Source organism: Pseudophryne corroboree, chromosome 8, assembly GCF_028390025.1.
Source record: "Pseudophryne corroboree isolate aPseCor3 chromosome 8, aPseCor3.hap2, whole genome shotgun sequence".
NCBI lineage: Eukaryota > Metazoa > Chordata > Amphibia > Anura > Myobatrachidae > Pseudophryne > Pseudophryne corroboree.
The window spans coordinates 385,977,926-385,995,460 of record NC_086451.1 but is presented as its reverse complement, the minus strand read 5'-3'; the positions used below and the strand labels follow the sequence as shown (position 1 = coordinate 385,995,460).

The 17,535-nt window shown below is 44.6% G+C and overlaps 1 protein-coding gene across 1 annotated transcript in view; it reads right to left on the bottom strand.

Moving 5' to 3' along the window:
* MAP3K10 (mitogen-activated protein kinase kinase kinase 10) overlaps positions 1-15,994 on the bottom strand; it is a 186,206-nt gene extending 170,212 nt beyond the window's left edge. The window contains exon 1 of the mRNA XM_063937667.1: positions 15,738-15,994. The gene's annotated coding sequence lies outside the window, so the exon portion shown is untranslated. The remainder of the gene's footprint in view (positions 1-15,737) is intronic.
* Between the last annotated feature and the right edge of the window lie 1,541 nt (positions 15,995-17,535).

Sequence of the window (17,535 nt, the reverse complement as noted above, 5' to 3'; positions counted from 1 at the left end):
GGAAAGCTGGTATGAGACGGCATAGAGTAAATAACTGTTATCAAACCCTCTTCTTGGCTACAAAGTACTATCATAAATTGTTGTGCAGTCTGTGTCAGATATACATTGTAGTAATGACTGTATTAGGCTACATTTTGCTAGTGGGTCTCTGACCTCACCTGTTGTGCAGGAACTCTGTTTTTTCAGCCTGATGATCCTGACTGTGTGGGGTTGCTTCTATTTAGTCAGTCCATTGGCATACAAATATTTTCAGTCCAAAGGACACATTGCATTTTCATTTTGTCCATTGTTTGGGTGCATTGTTTAGGCCTCTGTTAAACTCTAAAGAATGTTAATAGCACACTTTTTTTTATAATATACATGCATTGACATATTCTAGTTAATATGGACCATGAATCATCCAATATCTTCAAAAACAGATAGTAGAACCTAACTTTATCTAAATCTGTCTCTGTTAAGGGCCCATGAAGCTCTGATGTAGAGAAACTTTATTTCAGACTGTAGTTTGAAAGCTTTTTTTAAGCAACCCCACTGATGTCTGTGTGCTGACATGTTACAGTAATATAGTACATCTTAATGGAAGTCTGACTCTGGGGGTTTATGATTTGTTTAGGGGTTGGGTTTCAGTACTGTTTCAGCTGTTGAGTTTTACGGCTTGTTAGCCGGGGTTTGCCTTGTATGTGTGATCTGGTATGAATCTCGCCACTATCTGTGTATTTCCTTCTCTCGAAGTATGTTGACTCCTCAGGCACAGTTTCTAGACTGAGTCTGGTAGGAGGGTCATAGAGGGAGGAGCCAGCCCACACTAAACTCATTAAAGTGCCAATTGCTTTTGGTGGACCCGTCTATACCCCATGGTACTAATATGGACCCCAGCATCCTCTACGGACTACGAGAAAAGGATTTACCGGTTGGTAACCAAAATCCTATTTTCTGCAAAGCAATATCAGATTTGCTGGAAGAATAAATGTTTTATGAAATGCTCTTTTTAAGTTGGTTTAAAGTCTAAATTCCCACGTACTGTAACACATGTACAAAAGTAAAATGTAGTCAACCTCAAATTAACATACTAAACTGTTTTTTGGAGTGCAGGAGGACGCTACTCCAAATTGTGTAGACTCCAAGTGAGTAGCTAAGCGATTACCGGCAGGCACAGAGCAAAGTCAGCAGGCCAGGAGTAGAACAAACAAATCTCTTGCTGGAGAACAAGGCCTATTATAATATTTCCTTCCTTCTCAGCCAGTAAAGGTATTTTCATATAAATAATTAATTGGCTATTAATTACTTGGGCTTGTTTTAGAATTCAGTGTTGCCTTTTTTCCTTTATACAGTTGCCAACTAAACTGACCGTGAAGTGTCAGCGATTCAGTGGCAATGGTGAGTCTGCTGAATATTTACTTTTTTCAGAAAAAATTGCTGTGCACATGGTTCTGCACACAGTTTTGTACTGTACATGTAACACGAACATAGATGTCTCAAAACTACATCTCTTTAACATCTATGTTCATCCTGTCCGTAAGATATGTGAAGGCAGCCATATGCACAAACATAGCCAGATTAAGGAGGGATGCGGGGCATACTGTACCCTGGGACCCCCTTTGTTATATTTATATAATAGTTGTCTTTCAATTAGGTGGAGCTATAAAAAGTACCCAGCCATTATTAAACTATTAGTTTAAAACAATGTATCACAGGGAAGTGTGACCGGCATTCTCAGGACACTCCCAGCCCCCGTAGCCCTCTATCCAGCCCATTAGATATATCTCATGTTACAATTGTATGCCGTATGATATATTGCATGCAGTATATAGCGGCTTCATCAATCGCATGCGATATTCTTATGCAAAAATAGTGCAAAAGTACCAAATTGTATGGAATCACTCCGGGGAAGGTCCCGGGGGAGTTCAAAGGAAATGACATCAGACTTCAGCCTCAGACATATCGTTGTAGTGTATGGGGCCCTTTACAATGACAGCATTTTAGATGGCCTATTGTAGCTACCTTGACCTTTTGCCAAAATTAATCTGCTGTTTTATTTACACACACTTATAGGACAGTATACACCTTATAGTAAATTATTGTATATTGAATGTTCATTGTATAAAAAAAATATTTAAAACATTTCTTCAAAGGAATCAAAGAAAGTTAAAGGGGGTGCAGAAAAAGAACGAGAAAAAAAAAGAAGGAAGTTGCTAGAAGCTGCTAGTCAGTGTGTTAAGTTGGATCGTTTTACTGTAAAACAACCTAGCGCTACTCAGTCTGTTCCGTCAGTAGAAGTGGAATGTGTACAGCCAGGCGAGCTACAGCCGTCAACTGGCCCTGTTGCTGCTTCATTGCTTGAACATTCTGAATCTGAAACACCAAGTAGCTCCGCATCTCTGTTAGATATCTATGTGCATCCTGATAAACCTGGCCACTCAACAGTTCATAGTGATATTATGTTATCTGTAGGCTCTGCTGAGCCTGTAATGGGGAGCGGGGAGAAAGTTAAAAGTTCTGCCATGGCAGTAGAATGTGTAGGTAGTGTGGAAGATGTTGAGGCTGTCTGTAATCTTTTTGCAAGACCACGGGTAGGTGAGAGGCCATTCTTTTTTGAAAAACATCCTATTCAACCATTTGACAGCTCTGATTTGCCATTTGCAGCTAAAAAAGTGTTTAAAATAAAAGATGGCTCACAACGTTTTTGGGTTACCTATGACAAAACTTCAAATGCTCTGTATTGTTCTGTATGTTTAGCATATAGCAAAGATACAGAAAGCAATGCGTTCATTCTAGGTATGAAGTCTTGGACACATGTTTATCAAAGAATTGATGAACATGAAAACTCTAAGCATCACAATAAATGTGCTGAGGCCCATATGTATACTGTAATGCACAAAGATGTTGGAGAGCTGGTATTCTCTGTACAGAAAAAGAAACATAGAGAAGAGGTCATAGGTAACAGACAAGTTGTGGAACGAGTGATTGATGTCATTAAGCTTATAGGTAAACGAGGTTTGAGCTACCGTGGTAAGACTGCAGAAGCCGCGTATACCTTAGATGATCCTGTTTTAGATCATGGTAACTTTCTAGAGCTAATTATTCTGCTTAGCAAGTGTGACCCACTGCTGAAAACCCATCTAGATAAGGTTATTAAAAGCAGTCAAAAGGCACGTGCTGCAGGCAGCAAAGGCAGAGGAAATCTTGTGACATTTCTATCAAAGACCACAGTGAACCAGATCATAGTTACTGTTTCAACTTTAATCAAACAGTTTATCTCTAATGAAGTTCAAGAAGCTGGAATGTATTCTGTACAGTTAGACACTACCCAGGACATTTCTGTGAAGGACCAGTGCTCTGTGATTATTCGTTACGTCACTGATCAAGTACATGAGCGACTTCTGTCTTTAGTCAGCTGCACAGATTCTTCTGGGAAGGGATTTTTGGAATTGTTTAAAAAAGTCCTTGGAGAAAATGGATTAGATATTACGAAGTGTGTGGCAAATGCGACAGATGGTGCAGCAAATATGCAGGGCACATACAAGGGGTTTTCAGCTTGGCTAGGCAAAGAGTCACCAAATCAAGTTCACATTTGGTGTTACAGTCATGTTTTAAACCTAGTTATTGGTGATGCAACTCGTTCCCCCTTAGCTGCTGCATCATTCTTCTCCTTGCTTAATGCAGTTGGTGCCTTTTTTAGGGAATCCTATCTCCGTATGGACATACTAGAAAGCTTCATGACTGATAAAAGTGGAAACCAAATGCGATTACAGACCATAGGCCAGACACGATGGTGGGCTAAAGATGCAGCTTTATCCAAAATTTTTGGTTCCTATAAAAACATAGAAAAAGCACTCTTTGTGGATGTCATACTAGCTTTGACCAATGTTGAGGAGTCAGAGAAATTTTCACCTGAGCTACGTGCCAAAGCCAAAGCACAAAAAGAAGCCCTATTAAAATATGAAACCATCATGACTGCATTTATGTATTTACGAATATTTCAAATTACAACACCCTTATCTAAGTATTTGCAAACAAGTGGCCTTGATTTGTTGAAGGCTCAACAAATGGTTACCTCTTCTCTAGAGCAACTGGTAGTGATTCAGCGAGACCTTGCTAATATCAAACTTGTTGTTGACAACTTTATCACACACGTAAAAGAAGAACTAGTTAGACGATTACCTGAAAACATAATAGAAGTCCAGGAGGATTTCCCTGAGAAGAGAATCCGAAAGAAAAAAATGATGCCTGGAGAACAGATTCCAGATGATGTCATTACTGATCCTCTGAAGGATTTTGAGGTTTGCATTTACAACAGGGTCTTAGATGCAGCAATTGAAAGCCTGAAAAGCAGGTTTGCGAAGAATAGTGCAATTTACAGAGATCTAGCTTGTTTATCTCCTACACAGTTTGATGAGGTGAAAGTGCATTTGCCAGCCGATGCCTTGGAGAAACTGGGAGATATTCTGACACAATATGATGAGGAAGCAACCAAAGCCAATCTGCAGTTAGAATTAGTTAGTTTAGCTAAAAACTGGGATCGGTTAAAACTTACGCTACCAGAAGAGTATTGTCTTACCAGGCTTGATGAGGAGGTAGATGAAATTGAAGAACTGTCATCCACACATAGATCTGAAGTGACTTCTGATCAGCAACAGGTAAATTGCAGGAGATGCCTAAACTGTGCTATATGTGTATATGACACTCTGAAACGCTACAGTTTATATTCACTGGCCTACAAGAATATAGGCCTAGCTTATAAGTACTTGCTAACACTCTCGGCAACACAGGTAGCTTGTGAGAGATCTTTTTCAACATTAAAAGTAGTTAAAAACAGGCTACGGTCCACTCTTGGAGCAACAAATTTGGAAGCTTTTATGCTGATGGCTGTTGAGAGAGATGTTTTGATGAACAATGTGGACAGTGAAACTGTCATTGACAAATTGGCTTCCCAGAGTTCATTATTACGAAAAGAATTGTTTTTGGATTGAGCTAATGGAGACCAGGAGGTATATATTTTTGTTGGCTGTTCTTCATTGGTTTCTAAATCTGCTGCTTAGTAAATACAGGGTTACAATTCTGAAACATTGCTGGTTAGCCGATGTTCAATTGTATTCTAATGCCGGGATACGCCACATTTTTCAGTCATTTTGGGTTTCATTAAATCTATGGCATGCAATCACACAAATAAATTGCCTAAAGCCAAAAGCGACGCATAGTAAATATACCCCTAGGTAAGACTTGTTTCTTTAATTTGCTACTAAAAGGATGAAAATGGGTTGGGTTTTCATTTTTCTGCACTTTTTTTTATTAAAAATATTGCTGTTTTGAGGTTTAAAACAGTAATTTTTTGTTGATTTTAGTTACTATGCACAGTGTTTACATTTTTCAGCACTTTATTGGTATTTTAATATTGCTGTTTTGAAGTTTGAAATGTTTGTTTTTTATTACTATGCACAGCGCGTTTTCAGTAATTACCAACTGTTATTTATATATTGTTATGTGTTATGTTTAACCTACATGCAAATAAATTATTTTATCTGATATCCATGTCTGGGCAATAATTATAAGAAATATAGTGTTGATGTAGATCAGAATAGCTATTGATAAAGATTATTGTGTACAGTTTGTACCACTGATGCACCCTACATGGGGGAACACATGTATACCATCAGATTCCAGGAAAACAAACAATGGAAGTTTCACTTTTGACAAAGCTTTTGCTTCTGAGAAGAGATCATCCTGCCTTGTCACCAGGCCCCGCCCCTCAACAGACTCCTCCCCTCAGCAGACTCTTCCCGGGCTGGTTTTCCAACCCAATCCGCCCCTGGTCAGTACGAAATAGTTTATGGATGGAGGTCCAGGCCCTATAGGTATCCCAGAATAAGATATTAGTCTTAACTTCTTGGGGTAGTCCAGGTCTCGGCGTGTGAAGTAATGCTGCAGGGGAGTAAGGAGAGAACAGTGCTTCTTCCAATTCTAGGTTCGTGAATATGTCTGACCGTAGTAGCCAATCTGAGGCGAACTTAAATAGTGCTGATCTAGCAAACATCGTTACATTGGGCATACTCAGTCCGCCTTTTCGTTTATTAACATAAGTTCGGGCTTTGGGCATACGTGGTTTTGAATTTTTCCAGATAAACTTTGAAAATATTTGTGAGCAGAGTAGGGCGTCTTGCTTAGTGATCGTAATAGGGAGCATTTGAAGCAGATACGCCAGCTTTGGGAAGATAATAGCCTTTATCACCACTATCCTGCCCAACAGAGAAAGTTTAAGATCTTTCCAGGATTCTAATCGTGTTTTAATTTGTTGAATAATAGGTGCATAATTAAAGAGATATAGCTGGGAGAGTTCCGAGGGAATATAAATACCTAAGTATTTCAGTTTAGTAGGGGTCAGCGTGAATTGGGAAGAGAATTCGGAATAGAGAAGAGGGTCTGCTATGTCAGTCAGAGGGAGTAATTCAGATTTATGGGTATTTATGCGATAACCAGCAAAGGTACTAAAACAATGTATGGTGCCAAAAATAGCAGGTATCGAAGTGCGGGGGTTAGAGACAAATAAGATCATATCATCTGCAAATAGTCCAAGTTTAACTTCTTTTCTACCTACTGATATTCCCGAAAAGGCTGATAATTGTCTCAGTGCTACCGCCAGGGGTTCTAATGCTGCCGCAAAAAGTAAAGGGGATAAGGGACAGCCCTGCCTGGTCCCCCTGTGAATCGTTAAGGGTTGAGATAAATGTTGATTTGTGAAGACTTGTGTAGATGCATTACGGTATATGGTGTGTATAATGGTCACAAATTGGTCGGAAAATCCGAAACGTCGGAGTGTCTCAAATAGGTGGTCCCACGTCACCAGGTCAAATGCCTTTTCCACATCCAATGATAATAGGAAAGCGGGGCCACCCCCCTCTACCCACCTCAGGGATTGTAGGACTGTTAGGACTTTACGGATATTGGTCACCGAGTGCCTGCCTGAGATAAAACCGGTTTGATCACTGTGGATTATTTCAGGCAGGATAAATTTTAGTCGGTCTGCTAACAGTTTAGTGAATAATTTGTAGTCCACATTAAGTAAGGAGATAGGGCGGTAAGAAGACGGGAGAAGCGGGTCCTTGCCAGGTTTGGGTATAACCCGGATCAGGGCCGAGTTAAAATAGTGTGGGATAGCAAGTTTGGAAAAAATAGAGTTAAAAAAGGCTGTTAGAGAGTCTACTATTTTAGGTGAGAGTAATTTAATCGTAAATACTGTTTTAACGACTGATTAACACGTTCAGTTTGTCCGTTAGACTGTGGATGGTACCCAGATGTTAAAGAGAGTTTCATATTTAATGAGGCACAAAAACGTTTCCAGAAACGGGCGATGAATCCCCGTTCAGAGACAATATCCCTGGGTAAACCATGGAGCCTGAACACATGGCGGAGAAATAAAACTGCCAACCCTTGAGCAGAGGGTAATCGGGGGAGAGCAATGAAATGGGCCATCTTACTAAAACGGTCTACTACCACCCAAATGACTCGAAATCCAGCTGAAAGAGGAAGGTCCACCACGAAATCCATGGATATATGTGACCATGGCCTGAGAGGAATGGCTAAAGGTATGAGTTGCCCGACCGGCAACGATCGAGATACCTTGTACTGAGCACAAACCTGACAGGAATGGACAAATTCCTTTACATCTTTAGAAAGATTAGGCCACCACACTGAGCGAGAGATTAACTCCAAGGTCTTAGTGATACCCGGATGACCAGAAACCTTATTATCATAAAACTCAGCTAGAACAGTGCCTCTCAGAAATTCAGGGACGAAGAGACGATCTGCAGGAGTGACTTTGGGAGCCTGCTGCTGAAGCTGGACTAGCTGTGTAAATAAATCCTGTGTGAGGCCAGCCCGGATGACAGACGATGGAACTATGGGGGTAGTAGCCGGGTGGTTGTTGTGAACCGGAAGAAAACAACGTGACAGGGCATCGGTTTTTGTATTCTTGGAACCGGGCCTGAAGGTGATAATAAACCTGAAACTAGTAAAAAAACAACGCCCAACGTGCCTGTCGAGCATTAAGCCGGTTAGCTGACTCAATATACTGCAGGTTCTTGTGGTCAGTAAACACCGTAATGGTATGCCTAGCTCCTTCCAGCCAATGCCTCCACTCCTCGAAAGCCCATTTAACTGCCAACAATTCTCGATTACCAACATCATAGTTGGATTCTGCGGAGGAGAATTTCCTGGACATGAAGGCACATGGGTGTAATTCCTGAGACTCCGGGTCTTCCTGAGAAAGGAAAGCCCCCACTCCAACCTCTGAGGCATCTACCTCGACAATAAAGGGGAGCTCCGGGTTAGGGTGTCTGAGCACTGGAGCTGAGACAAAGGCCTGCTTTAAGGCCAGAAAGGCAGACTTGGCTTCAGGCGACCAATTGGAAGGGTCCGCTCCTTTTTTAGTCAATGCTACTATAGGAGCAACCAAATCAGAGAAGGTATGAATAAAACGCCTATAGTAATTTGCAAACCCTAAAAAGCGCTGAATTGCTTTTAAGTTCGTGGGTTGTGCCCAATTTAGGATGGCCTGGAGTTTTTTTGGTTCCATGAAAAACCCCTTAGGAGAAATAATATACCCCAGGAAGGACACTTCTGTGATGTGGAAATCACATTTCTCCAGTTTGGCGTATAAATGATTTTCCCGTGACTTCTGAAGGACCAGTCGCACATGGGTAATATGTTGTTCTAAAGACTCGGAGTAAATCAAAATGTCGTCTAAATAAACGACCACGAACTTTCCTAGAAAGTCGCGAAGGACGTCGTGAATGAGATCTTGAAAAACAGCAGGAGCATTTGACAGCCCAAACGGCATCACCAGGTATTCATAATGTCCCAACTGTGTGCTGAAAGCCGTCTTCCACTCATCCCCAGATTTAATTCGGATGAGATTGTAAGCCCCTCTAAGATCGATCTTAAAAAAGATAACGGCAGTCCGGAGCTGATCAAATAGTACTGAAATCAGTGGCAAGGGGTAGGTGTTTTTAACAGAGATTTTATTCAAAGCCCGAAAATCAATACATGGTCTGAGCGACCCATCTTTCTTCTCAACAAAAAAGAACCCTGCACTCAATGGAGATTTCGAGGGCCTAATGAAGCCTTTTTTTAGGCTCTCCTGTACATAATCATTCATTGCCGTAGTTTCCGGCCCAGACAGGGCATATAGTCTCCCCTTAGGTAAAGAGGCACCGGGAATTAAGTAAATAGCGCAGTCATAGGACCGATGAGGAGGCAGAATATCCGCATTACCCTTGGAGAAAACGTCGGCAAAGTCCTGATATTCCAAAGGAATAAGTTCTGGGGTGACTGCCGCAACCCGGACTGGACGGGAAATACATTCCTTAGCACAAAAGGGACCCCATCGGGAAATCTCCCCAGACTGCCAATCTATGGTGGGATTATGAAAGGCAAGCCAGGGGTGACCCAGAACTACGGGGACAGCTGGACAATGGGTAAGGTAAAATTCGATTTTCTCTGAATGTAGGGCCCCCACTGTCAGTTGTACTGGAAGTGTGCGGTGAGTGATTTACCCCGTTAGAAAACGGACCACCATCCAAGCCGTGCATGGTGATACGTTTATCCATAGGTATCTGTGGAACGCCCAAAGCCTGAGCCCAACCAAGATCCATGAAATTTCCCGCAGCTCCACTGTCGACGAAGGCCGACACCAACGAACTAAGGCTACCAAAGGAAATGTTTACAGGAACTAATAAGGAATTAGAGGAGATTAACTGCAGACCCAAGTGAACCCCCTCACTATTCACTTGGTCAGAGCGTTTCCCTGCTTATTCGGGCAATTACGTGCGATATGTCCCTTGCCACCACAATACAAGCAAAGACCAGAATTTAGCCTTCTGGTTCTTTCCTCTGGGGACAGCCGGGAGAGACCCATTTGCATGGGCTCCTCGACGTCCTCAGGGAAAGTGTACCCACATGGACTAGGCCTGAAACTAGCTCCTCTTTCAGCTCTCCGCTCCCAGAGACGACAATCAATTTTAATAGCAAGCTCCATAAGTTTGTCTAGAGTCTCTGGAGCGGGGTACTGAAGGAGACTGTCTTTAATAACTTCAGACAAACCGAGGCGAAACTGACTGCGCAGGGCCGGGTCATTCCAGCCACAGTCGTTCGACCAACGGCGAAACTCGGTACAATACGCCTCTGCTGGATTTTTCCCTTGCTTAAGTGCACGCAGGTGGCTCTCAGCCAACGCTTCTCTATCAGGGTCATCATACAAAAGGCCTAAGGACTTAAAAAGGCATCTACAGATAGCAAGGCAACATCATCAGCTTTTAGCCCAAAAGCCCAGGTTTGTGGATCGCCTTATAGTAATGACATCACAATCCCGACCCGTTGAGACACAGTACCAGAGGATCGGGGCCTTAAACGAAAATAAAGCTTACAAGCTTCCTTGAAATTAAAAAAAAAAACCTTTCGGTTACCCGAAAAACGGTCAGGTAGATGCATCTTTGGTTCTGGAATCATACTCGGGGAGGCTTGCAAAAGATCTTCCTGCGATCTCACCCGAAGAGTAAGATCCTGAACCATCTGAGTTAGTTCCTGAATCTGGTTGGCCAAAAGCTGGCTGGGATTCGGTCCTAAAACTGCCGGATTCATGAGGCCGAATTTCAAAGCCCACCAAATACAAATAACTTTTTTTTTTGTGTGTTTTTGGGCCGGTGATAATGTTATGTTCCTGATGCTCAGAACTAGAAAGATGTTGCGAAGTGAGTCCAGAGCACCAGGACGTGACGCTGAAATAGGGAGGGAACGGGAATAGCCCCTAGCACCCTACCTCCGTTGTTTTACCCGTGTGGTCAGTTCACGCCTGAGTGACTATGGTTTCTTGGGCCCACGGCAGCCGCGTTTTAAGGGCGGATTAGGTCTGCCCAACTCCGATGCCCCCAGGTCTTAGAGTGAGACAAAGCGTGAACCGAGACAGGATAATAACAAGGGGACCTCTAACTAAAGCAAACAGAAGCTAGGGGCTACTAACTACCCTAAAACTAAATATATGTGCGGCACGCCGCCAAAGGAAAAGAACAACAAAATATATCACTGTCCACTCCCCCACATGGCACCGCAGAGTTCCGGTGAGGACAGTGAAAAGCGGAAACCTTCGCAAAAACCACCAATACAAAAAGTACCAAAAGGACTAAGCGGCCTAGGCCGCAACACGCGGCAGAAGCCGCTACTCACGAAACCGGGAGAGAACCCCAACAAACGAGAACCCCCAGATGACTGCAACAGGTTCACTTGAACAGGAAGGATTCCCAGGACCGGCTTCAGAACTCCAGGACTCAGGAGCACAGGGAGCAGGATCGACCAGATACAGCTGACCAGGAACAGACGTTACAAGGCAGGAACAGCATACAGGAAGCTATCACCGGCGTCTGTGCCAGGTAGTGAGGGAGAATATAACAGGGAGCCCTCCAATAGCTGCAGCGAAGCTTAATTAGTAATGTCGTGCAGCTGCCCTGCTGCACGACCAGAGCTAACAGGTGTATTGATGGATAGGAAGCAACAGGGAACGCGGTTCGTCTGTGGCGTCCCCGTTGCTAAGGGTCCGGCGGCTACGCGCGCACAGCGTCCCAGTGTTGCCAGGGACCCGGCGGCTCAGCGCGCACGGCGTCCTGACGTTGGCGGTCAGCGGTGAGGTTACTTTCGGTCAACCGCTGACCACAAAGTTCCCACCATTGGTTACAATGGAGCGCATAGGCGCTACATTGTAACACTGCCGTGTGCTGCCTGTCATACAGTACAGGAGCACACAGCCAATCAGGAGGGTGCCACAATGTGGTGCTCCCTGATTGGCTGATGGAACCCTCTTAGACATAAGTCAGAGGGGGTTTCTGGCATTCGGGGAAAGGGGTCCCATGTGAAAACATGGGGCCCCTTTCAGTGCGAGGTCGGGTGTCCGTTTTTTTATTTTGCAAAGTACCTGGATTACAAATGGATTACAAGAGGAGCCATCTACACTGAATTTTGTGAGTATAATTTTTTCCACAGGTACACCATGGATTCTACATGGAGAAGAGGACCGACCCTCGTGTGAACATAGGTAAGTATGTGTATATGGAGGTGTGGATGTATGCATTAAAGTTATACTTTCAAGGTGTGTGTCTTATGTTTTTATTGGGGTATTTTTTTAGTAGTAGTACTACAGGTACCAGCGGGCCCGGTTTTCCTCCGCATGCTGGTACTTGTGGTTCTCCAAGTACCAGCTTGCGGGGGAGGCTTGCTGGGACTTGTAGTACTGCTACTAAAAACAATATTCATTTTTTTACAAAACGGCTATCAACCTCCCATCCGCAGCCCTTGGATGGGGGGGACAGCCTCGGGCTTCACCCCTGGTCCTTGGGTGGCTGGAGGGGGGGGACCCCTTGATTGTAGGGGTCCCCACTCCTCCAGGGTACCCCGGCCAGAAGTGACTAGTTGGTTATGTAATGCCAGGGCCGACGGGACCTATATAAAAGTGTCCCCCGGCTGTGGCATTATGTATCTGGCTAGTGGAGCCCGGTGCTGGTTTCAGAAATACGGGGGACGCCTACGCTTTTTGTCCCCCGTATTTTTGGAACCAGGACCAGGTGCAGAGCCCGGTGCTGGTTGTTTAAATATGGGGGAACCCCTATCATTCCCCCCCCCCCCCATATTTTTGCAACCAGGACCGTCTCAAAGAGCCCGAGGCTGGTTTTGCTTAGGAGGGGGAACCCCACGCATTTTTTTTTTCATAAAAATAACACTTTCCCATCCCCTTCCCACTGATAAACATGCACGGATCTCATGGATCCGTGCATGCCTATCCAAACACGGGATAAAAAAGCAGGTCTGTTTTTTTTTAGCACTTTTTCACGAATTGTATTTCTGCACGGCAGTGTTTGGCTATTGTCGGCAGTGTTTGTGATTTGCACTTTTTAGTAAATTACCAATTTCTACCAAATTGCAGGCGTATTTGATCGATGGTGTATTGATTCGTGATTTTTTCCTAGGACTTCCAAAATATTACGAATGCCCTCATCACTGCCGAGATTTTTGCTTAGTAAATTCCCGAAATGACACTTTGAAGAAAAAACGTCATCTCGGCCAAAATCGGGAGCTTAGTAAATATACCCCAGTGTATCTAAAGAACAAGGTGAAGGTGGAAATACCTGTTCATTTAGTGACACTTGTGGTGTGTAATAGTTAGGGGTGAGCGTCAGGCCGTTTTTTCGGGTTTTGTGTTTTGGTTTTGGGTCTGTATCTCTTTCGTGTTTTAGATCTGTATTGGTTTTGCCAAAACCGCCCTTGCAGGTTTTTGGTTTTGGATCTGGATGTTTTTGAAAAATAACTAAGTTTGGGGGTGTTTTTGTTCCTACAGTATTATTAACCTCAATCACATTAATTTCCGGTAATTTTCAGTCTATTTTGAACACCTCACAGCTCACAATATTGTTTTCATCCAGTTTAGGCCAAAAGGTTGCACCGAGGACGCTGGATGACTAAGCTAAGCAACAGAAGTGGGCGGCACAAACACCTGGCCCATCTAGAAGTGGCACTGCAGTGGCAGACAGGATATCAGTTTTATCATACCTCCCAACTGTCCCGATTTCCGTGGGACAGTTCCGTTTTTTTGGGACTGTCCCACTGCCCCTCCCATGGGCCACAGTGTCCCACTGTGTGTGTGTGGGGGGCACTTAGGAGGCTCCTGTCACTCTCTGCTCTGCTTAGTGCAGAGCAGTGCTGAATAGACGCTGTGCGCATGTGCACAGCGTCTGTTCCTGGGAGGCAGAGGGACTGGGGGCGTGGCCAGCAGCTCACAGAGTGCTGTCCATGCTCCCACTATGACTAAAATTGGAGGCGTGGCCCGCAATAGCTTTTTTTTTTTAGCTTTTATTATTTTAATTTTACACTAGGGCGGAGCCCCTGGATGGACAGATCACCCTTTTCAGATTTTTTTTTTTTTTTACTTGTGTAGTTTTTTTATTGAAGTTTTTCAGGGAAAAACAAAAAAACATTAAATACAGAACAAAACTAAAACATCAAACAAAACAAAGAAAAAGGTACAGGAAAAATACAGCAAATAATGCAATCTGTGTCACAGTGTCACACAGATAAAGATAATAAGTGTCACGACAATCTCGTAAATTCACATACTAAGCCTCAATCAGTAGAGAATAGTGCTCCAGCTGCAGCCAGACAGGAGGTATTCCATCTATCCCACTTGCTAAAGTAATGGGGCAGGGTCCCTCTAGACCAGGGGTGGGCAATTATTTAAGCTGGGGGGCCACCGAACAGTTTCTAATGAATATCGGAGGGCCGCTCCCCCCCCCCCCCCTTTCCCCGCAGCCACAAATAAACATACAATGTATAAAAACCACTATAAGCCAGTATTTAAAAAAATCCCAACAGAAAACAAAACAGTGCTGAAAAAAAAGACATCACCCAGTATTATGCTGTTATTGATAATATTAGCAGCATGATAGGGGCAGTATGTGCCACACCCAGCCATCTTAATTTATTATAAATTACCTCCCCTCTCCCCCACCCGTCGACCGAGTCTCCCCGATTTGTGAGGCACAGAACTGACTACTACTGCAGTCAGTGAGAGCACCGGAGACAGCCAGTCACTGGTTCAGCCTATTCTCCTTTGGCGCTACCCTTGCACCTCGTCCGGCTCCATTAAAACCCCATGCGAGAATTACCTCAGGAGCTGCAGAAGCTACAGGCAGCCAGCCCAGCAGCCAGTCTCCCACTCTCACGTTAGGACTACGCAGCTGCCTCAACCGCGGCAGACACAACCTCAGTGGCAAACGCAGGATTTTGAAAGGGGGGTTTCCAAATACTTATACCACTTTTACACCACCAGCTAGTAACACGGGTTATTGCACATGAGCGCGCATAACCCGTGTTGCTGGCTGGTGTAAAAGGGTTGAGTTGGAATAGTCCGGGTCGAGTGACCCGGACATAACGTGCGTGAATACCACTACCTCCGCCATATCGTAGTTTCATACATTTACCCCATAGTGTGGTAAATAAAAGATATCCGTGCTTCCCTTTCTCAGTGGAACATGTCAAAAAAACGAACACACACACCCAGTGGAACATGACACAAACACACACCACCCCACCCCCAAAGTAAGTGAAACATGAAGCAGACCCCCAGGGAAACATAGACACCCCCCCCCCCCCCCCCTGTGAACCAGGACAGACGCACACCCTCCCCCCACAGTTAAACGATACACGCAGATTCCCAGTGAAACATGACACACTCTCCCCCCACCCAGTAAAACATGACAAACACAGACCCCCATGTGAAACATGACACCCCACTCCCCGCCAGTGAGACATGACACAGACCCCAGTGAAACATACACCCCCCCTCTACCAATGAAACACGACAGACCCTCAGTAACCCCCCCATGAAACACACACACCCTCCCCACCAGTGAAACATGACAGACCCCGAGTAAAACACACACACCCCCAGTGAAACATGACAGACCCCCTCCCCACGAGTGACACACACACACTCCCTCCCCACTTGTGAAACAAGACAGACCCCCAGTAAAACACACACACTCCTTCCCCCAGTGAAACATGACATAGATGACCCCCAGTGAAACACAAACACACACCATCCTCCCCTGCGTTAGACATTTCACACACACACACACACACACACACACACACACACACACACACACACACACAGTTAAACAAACAGCATTAGCACAGAGCCTCACCTGGCCAGCAGGAAAAGAAAGCCACCCGCACCTGACACACACCACGGACATTTGTTCACCGGCACATGGTCCGGCCAGCTCTCTTGCAAAGCACCACTGGGAGATCTGCCTGGGAGGAGCTGCATGCTGCTTCTGCAGCTAGCTCCCCCTACTGTACGTTCAGCCAGCCTCTCTGCAATAGGAGGCATTGCTGCTGGATGCTGCCGTCAGCCTCAGACCGGCTGACGTGAGGCATCACGTGACTCGACCGCGAGACCCGCGCCCAGGATTTCCTCAGCGGAGCCGGCAGCAGGTTTGGAGGTGCTGCAGCGCAATCACAAACAGCTCAGCCTGTCGGGCCACTTGTGATTGCGCGCTGGTGGGAGGTAGCGGGCCGGGCAGGATCGGTTTGCGGGCCGCATCCGGCCCGCGGGCCGTATGTTGCCCACCCCTACTCTAGACTTATGTGTAAACCTCTCATGTCCTGACACCTCGTTCACTAGAGCTCGCCAATTGTACACATTAGGGGAAGAAGTAGCAAACCAATTACGCGCTATAATCACCTTAGCTAAGGTAGTCAGGCAAAGAACATATTTGTATAATGCCGGGCAGTAGGATTCCTCTAAGTCTAGCGCAAACATACACAAGCTCCTCCTGCAGTTGTGTGAAAGATTTGAAACACCGTTATCATACAGTTGTGAAACTGTGGTAAGGCCCGCCCCAATTCATATATTGTCCTGTGAGAGCTGCAATAATTCCCTATACGCTGGGTTGAACCAAAGTGGCGTGTCAGAATCTGTACCTCGCCATGCATAGTAGGAGTGAGTTTGACGCCATACAAGTAGCGACTGACGGAGTAAAGGAGTGTCAAAGTCAGAAAAATATCACGATGCACACTGCCATATTTGCACCTCATATGTGTCCCTGCTGCGCATGCGTGCGCTCTCCCGTGCGTGCGCATACTTGCTGTTGCGGGCACCCGCAGGCGCACGGTATGCGCATTTACGGTAGAGATTGTATGCGTCTAGCGGGCGACTCTTTCGTTACATATTTCCACTATATAATGTATTTTGTAGATCATGGTCCCTTTGATAGATTCTGAAAGTTTGGTTAATGTAGCATGTTCATGAACAGAGAAATCCCTCTTTGTTTGATACGAAGGGTCAGACAGGAGTAATACTGTGGTGTTTAGTATCCATCGGAAGAGTATTTAATTAGCAATATCCCGGTGTTGGTTTGAAGCGGATTAATCGCTCGTGCGAATAGTTATGGACATAAGAAGTTTATGTCCATTTACTATTATTTGCACTTACTTATTCATGCGGCGGGAAACCCAGTTTCCCACCCACCTGAGCAGTTGGAAATCGTCACAGCCCACCTGTATGAATCAACCTATGACCTTTTGTTATGATGCGAGGAGGAATTCCTGTGTCCAATGAACAATGAGATTGTAGGGACCATTGAATTGTATTGTGTGTGGGGCATAAATAGACAAGCCGATCACATCCAGCTCACTCTTCAACGGTTCTCATTGCTGAAAATCGGGAGCTGGATGTCCAGAGGCGCATGCGATCGTTCCCCTTGTGCGTAAGTTTTCTCCGCAATCATATTGTCTTTCTTGTTATTATAGGCCATATCTCTCTCTCTCTCTCTTCTCTTTCTCTAGTATTCTCTTAAACGTAATAGTATTGTATTGTATTTACTGTGTAGTTATCTGGTTAGTTAGTCTATGTTATATTGTAGTGTATGACTTGTAATTGTATTATTCTTTTTCAAGTATAACATTCATATTAGGCGTTAGACCCTAAGCACGGTATTT